General features: G+C 54.5%; 1 long non-coding RNA gene across 1 annotated transcript; it reads left to right on the forward strand.

Moving 5' to 3' along the window:
- The first annotated feature begins 538 nt into the window (after positions 1-538).
- Positions 539-4,826, forward strand: LOC306637745. The gene is made up of 3 exons (XR_013757248.1): positions 539-1,054; positions 2,027-2,135; positions 3,545-4,826. It is a non-coding gene; the product is annotated as an uncharacterized lncRNA (long non-coding RNA).
- Positions 4,827-6,538: the final 1,712 nt, after the last annotated feature.

Here is a 6,538-nt window from a genome sequence, read left to right on the forward strand (position 1 = left end):
GCTCAGTGAGACCCTGTCTCAAAGAATAAAGCCCTGCAAGCTGGGATGAGGAGCAGACTTCTGCACCCAGTTGGTCACCTGTGAGGTGGGACGGGGGTGACCATGATGGAGACAGCTGGCTGCCACACGCAGCCAGGCTCACCAGCCCCTGGTCTGTACGCACCCAGGTGTGGGACCTGAGTCAAGGGTGGGTGCCTGATGCTTTGGCCCGGCTGCACCTACACAGGTGGGATCTGGAACAGGAGGGGTTGCCCCTTAAGGGGTGGTGGTTGGGCCCAGTGCCCTCACCTTTGGGGCACGCAAGAAACTTCTGAAAAATATTCCCAATGCTTGTGCCAGGCCCACCCTCAAAGCCCAAAATCAGTCCCTTCAAAAGCCTACGTGAGGCTCCTGAATGAGAACTGGGACTGACAGGTTCTGCAAGCTCTTGGCCTATTCTCTCTGGAAGTTTCCAGGCCTGAGGATGGGATATGGGGAGCTAGTTCTTGGAGGCTTGGATAGGGCAGGGTCTGTGATTGGGGGAACTGAGTGTGGGGTGCTGGGGGCCCAGGTCACGTGGCAGGGCCCATAAGTCATCTCTGAGTTCCTATGTTCTGGGGACATAGGAAAAGAGAAGCTCCCTAGGGAGGGTTCTGCAGAAACTTTGCTGGCCTGGTGAATGCAGACCCATGTTAAAAGCAAACCTGGCAGCTTGGCCTAGTCTCCTGGGCTGTGACCTCGTGGAGCAGGGACAGGTGGCCCAAGGATCAGAGTGGCCAGTGGAGTACTGTACCTCCCTCTGTCTCCAGGGAGCTGCTGCCCGGTAGCAGCTTCCGTCAATACTCAGGCCAGTGATCAGGCTTCCTGGAACTGGCCCAGGGAGGGGCTCTGGCCAGGGCTTGGGGCCAGGCCAAGACTGTGGGCGGCTGGCCTTGTCCATCCCCAAGGAGAGATGCCTTCCAGACACAGTCACTACGGTTTGCTGATCCACTGTTTCAAAAGGAAGGATAGAATTTAGGCTCCAGCTGGCTGGAGAAAGAACTGGCTCCTACGTGGGCTTGCTGGCCAACCTCAGGTCAATGATCATTGCCTCTCAGGAAGGGCTAGTGTGGCCAGGGGGCTTCAGAAACAGGACTCCCCACCCACCTGTGCCTGGCCAGGCCTTCCAGGCCTTAATCTCACTCTGAGTCTCTCAGGTTTCTTCACAAGGTGGCCACAATGCAGAGGGACCAAGGGGGTGGGTCCCACACCCCATGGCCACCTATCTAGGAGGGTGCCCTGTCTGGGTCCTGGTGGCCACCTCGACTGTGCCCAGCAGGGGCAGCTTCTGGGTGACCCTAGAGCTTTGCCCTCCAGGTGCTGCTGGGTGCTCTTGCTGCCTCGTGGACATTGTTCTATGATCACTGTTGGGGCTGTGTGGGGGAAGGTGGGGACTGGCCAGAGGCTCCAGCAGCTTCAGGTTTCCATGAGCCCAAGGGCGAGACAGAACAAAGAACCTTACAGAAGGAAGGTTTTGGGAACACTTGGGGCACAACAAAGGTCAGCCAGGAAGGAGAGGCCAGCTTCAGGGCTGGAGGCAAGCTGGGCCAAGGGGAGATCCAGAAATGCAGGGCCTGCCCCTTTTGGGCCTGTGGGCAGCAGTGGTGGCCTCTCAGCAAGGACAGCCATGTGAGGCACCCAGGATCCCCTGTCCTCCAGGGCAACCTCCCCTCCTGCTTGTCTTGTCCTTTCATTGTACCAGACTTGGTGGGTGTCGTGGGGGGTGGGGACAGGGCTGGGATCTGGAGTGGGATTGGCAGAATCCAGATGGGGCAGAGATAAGAAGTCACTCAACAATGCACTCCTGCCAGGTGAACTCTGCACAGGAGAGGGGAGCCCAGGGCTGGGCTAGGCATGGCATCTGCTAAGGCCCCGAGGCATTTGAGAGCCAGGTGCACCGGGGAAAATGTTCCAGAGAGGCAGGAGGGGCTTTAGTGCCCGAGTTGCATTATGGCATTTGGATGCCTCTGGGCTGAAGCTGGAACTGACCATGGCTCTCGTTGTTTAGATGGCAGGTGGTCAGAGCAGGTGGGCTGATGACCTCCCCTCAGCCCAGATCAGGACTGTCTCAGTGGCTCCCAAGGCCCGTGATTGGCAGGTGATGACTGAAGGCTCAAGTGAGTGTGACCACTGGCATGCTTACGGCCTCTTCCCCATACTGCTCCAGTGAGAAACTTCCAGGCACAGAGAGACCCCTCCTTTGCTCCCTGCAGCCTGGGCATGGGAAGGGGTGGGGCAGGGCTATCTGCTATCCAGGGTCTTAGAGATCCTGGGGCTGGGAGTTATAAATGGACAAGAGCAGCTGTCGCCACTGTGTCCAGAGTGACGGCGCCAAGAAGCCCCCACGGCCCCCGCCCTCCCTCCTGGGAGCTGGGAGACTGGACTGGCTGCGGCCTTTTAAGGGCATCTCTGGCCAGCACCTCCATTACCGGTCGTACTGGCTGAAATGTGAGCTTGGCGGGATCCCGAGGCGCTCGTATGGAAGGAGGTTCTTCCTGGCCGGGCAGACGGCCGGCACTGCCGGTCCCACCACAGGGCCCTCCTGTGGAGAGTAGGGAGACAGGCTGCTCAGAGAACACTTCCCAGAACTGCTGCATGAGCGTCTGGGCCACAGTGGCAGACACTCAGAGAAGCTGGGGTCTCTGGGGCCCCGGCGGGTCAGGGTCAGGAAGACTCTGTGATCCTCTGTGCACTTCTTGCTAGATTTAGGATGTGCTGGTCCCTCCACTTGCCTGGACTTGAGTTCTTTCCAGGGCCAGGAGTTCTTACCCTTGCAAGAGACCCTGAGACCAAGGGAGGTCTGCTGGGGTCTGGTGGGAAGCTGCTGGGAGGTCACCCCAGCATCCCAGCCTCATGTCTCTGCAGTCAGGGACACAGCAGTGTGGTAGGGCTGGGTGGGGAGTGAGGAGGTCTGTTCCAAGCCCTGCTGGGTGCCCTTCAGGCCAAGTGGATCTCAGTTCTCTACCTAGCCTGTAGATGGTCCTTGGCAAGTATGCACCACAGGGGAAGCTGCCTGTGCACAGGCGTCTGCCTCCCTGCCTACTAGGGTGGTGTTGCAGGCTGCCCAGGACCCTCTCCCTGTGTTTCATAGTTGAGGAAACACAGACATAGCTGCCCAGGGGCAAGAAGCTCACTTGAGGGCAGAGGCTCCTCCGGTGTCCCTGCTGCCAGCCTTGGTGGGCACGTGCCTGCAATGCAGCAGCAAAGGTCTGACTGGGGTCTCATGGACCAGAGCTGCCAACTGGCCCAGCAGCCTGGACTCTGATGAACACCACAGCATCACCAAGGGCAACAGGAGGAACCATGGCTGATGTCGGGGCAGGGAGAAGGGTGGGTTCTCTTCCCTCTGCTGCTTTGCTAGGGGCAGTCTGAAGCAGGAGCATTTTTTCTTCCGTGGTCCTGGAGGCCGAAAGTCAGCATGGCTGACTCCTTGAGAATCTGTGAGGGGCAGTCTGCTGCAGGTCTCTCCCGGTCCCTGCTGGTGCTGCTGGCCACCGCTGATCCACTGGTCTTCCTTGTATTGCAGAGGCCCAGCCTGACCGCTGCCTCCATCGTCTCACTTCTGCATCTGTCTCCTTTTCACAGTTGTGCCAGTTGTGCTATGCTGAACTGGGGCCACCAGACTCCAGCATGGCCTTCTCTGTGTCTCCAGATAGGGTCCCACTCACAGGCCCGAGGCTGTGACTGCAGCTGACCTGGTGGGGCCACAGTTCCACCACACTGTCCCCCAATGAGAAGCAGGACAAGGATGTCTGTTCTTCCCTCTTTGACCCAGGTTCATTCTGGATCCTTCCTTGTGTTGTAAGAAAGGGAAAGAAGAGCCGTCGGGGCCGGGAAGGGAAGAGACCAGCTCTCTCGATGCTCAGAGGACATTACTGATCACTGGGAAACCTTATGAACAGAAGATCTCCTAGACCTGGCAGGCTCAGCAAGACTGGCACAAGGTTGACATACAGGAAATAAATGTGTTCTGTGTACTAGCAGCAACTGAGTCAAATCTGAGGTTAAAAATGACACCAACAAATATGGAACATTTAATCATAAATCTTACCAAAAAACGTGCAAGTCCCGAACTCAAAATCACAGGCTTTTGGAGACGATGTGAAGATTGAGTAAATAAATGGAGGGAGAGAGCATGTTCGTGGACCAGAAGACACAGTACGGTTAAAATGACAGGCCTCTCCAGGTTAATCTGCCTGTTCAAAGCAACCTAATCAAAATCCTGTCAGGGTCTTTTGTAGGTGATAACAAGATGATCTCTGATTTGCACAGAAATAGAAAGGGCCAATACAATCTGATGAAGTGCAAATTTGGAGGACACATATTCAGACTTACAGTCAGGCTGCCACCGTGAAACAGTGCCCTGTTAGCCTCCGGGTGGGCACTATGACCAGACCAGAACAGACCCTGTGACAAAGGGTGCAGGGACAGCTGGGGGCCAGAAGTGGAGCTTAGATCCATACCTGGCACTGCAGGCAAGGTGTGGACCCAGAACAGATCACAGACCTGAATGCATGACCTAACCTAGAATTTCCAGCACAGGAAAAAAAACCTCTCTGTGCCTCCAATTAGGAAAGGATTTCTCAAATTCAGCACCAGAAGCACAAATCATAAAAGAATGGATAGATTGGACTTCCTTAAATTGAGAACTATCACTTCTCAAAAGATACTATCAAGAAGTGAAAATAGCCAGGTGCGGTGGCACACACTTATAATCCCAGCGGCTCTGAAGGCTGAGGCAGGAGGATCTTGAGTTCAAAGCCAGCCTCAGGAATTTAGTGAGGCCCTAAGCAACTCAGCAACACCCTCTCTCTCTAATTAAAATATAAAAAAGGGCTGGGGGTGTGGCTTAGAGGTTAAGAGCCCTAGGTTCAACCCCCGTATGTAAAAAAAAAAATACACACACACATGCAACAGACCAGGAGAAAATTTCTGCAAAGCCCATGTGCAATAAAGGATTAATATCTAGAATACTACAGAAAGAACTCCCCTAGCCCCACAGCAGGAAAACAATCTAAGAATGGGCAAAAAAATTGAGCAGGAATTTTACCAAAGATGACGTGGGTGGCACCTGAGCAGGTAACTTCAGCATCATAAGTCACAGGCAAAATGCAGAGAAAGCCACACTGCATACCACCTCGTGCTGAATGGAGCCAGGCAGCATGCCAGGTATTGATGAGGCTGTGGGGTTCTCATGGCCTGTGGGTGGGAAGGTAAGCTAGTGGAATCACTTTAGAAAACAGTCTGGAACTTTCCTTAAAAGTTAGAGGGCTGGGGTTGTAACTCAATGATAGAGCACTTGCCTAGCACGTGTGAGGCACTCCGTTCAATGCTCAGCACCACATTAAATAAATAAGTAAATGTCCATCAACAACTAAAAAAAAATAAAATTAAACAAAAGGACACACACTTGTGGTCCCAGGTGCCTGGGAAGCTGAAGCAGGAGGATCACTTGGAGCCCAGAGTTCAGGGCCAGCCTGGGCAGCACAGCAAGACACACCTCCCGTGCAACAGCCATTCCAGTCCTAGAGAAACAAGCATTTGCTGCATGAAGACCCAGCTTGCCAGTGTCGCAGCAGCCTTGTTGTCATAGCTGAAACCTGAGATGGGATGTGTGTCTTCCAGGAGGCGAGTGGGTGACTGAAGCCAGAGAAGGGCATGGACTCCTGCCTCAGGTCTGCCAAGTGAAAGCCAGCAGAGTGCAGGGCGAGGTTCCAGGCAGGCACCCCAGGACAGGCAGGCCTGTGGCTGGAGGCTGGAGCGAAGCTGGAGGTGGAGTGGGAGAGACCAGAGGGGAACCCAGAGGACCTGGAGAGCCTCTGGTTGGTGGCATGCTCACTTTCCTGGTGCTGGTGACAGTTTGACCATATGCATTTATGTCAAAATATACTGAACTGCACACTTCAAATATGTGCAGGTTGTTATGTGTCATTTATACCTCAGTGAAGCTCTTTAAATATAAACAAAACCCTCAGCAAGGACACCGAGTTTTCTTGGGACACCTGCGTGTGTTTGTGTGAAGGTGTATGCATTGTATGTCTCTTGGTTTCCCTGAAGCTTCCATGTGATTTGGTACATTGCTCTGCAAAGAGGCACATATTTCAAAGGAAAGAAAGCTTGCAGAGCTTTCTGTGCAGAGGGACTGCGGAGGCTGTGGGTTTGGGCCACCTGGCTCGCTATTTCTCAGATGACTTTGCTTTCTACCTGTGCCTGACTTCACACCTTCTGCAGAGACCGCAAGGAGCAAGTGCTGGCTGCGGGGTGCATGACCAGAAATGGATTCCAATCCTCATCTTGTTTAAGCAGGGCAACACACACATGTACCACTTGGCTCAGAGGCCACAGCGTGACCTAGAGCAGGGCAGAGGCTGTGTTACTGCACACTGCTCACCTGGCAGCTCTGAGCCAGGTTTTCTCCAGCTGGGAGGAGGTGGAGGGAGGCTTCCTCGTCCAACAGCCTGTACTCTGGAGCTCACCTCCCACGGGGCTTGCACATTTGTTCTGCAAAGAGGAGGTGACC

This window comes from Sciurus vulgaris (assembly GCF_902686455.1).
Source record: "Sciurus vulgaris genome assembly, chromosome: 10".
Lineage (NCBI taxonomy): Eukaryota > Metazoa > Chordata > Mammalia > Rodentia > Sciuridae > Sciurus > Sciurus vulgaris.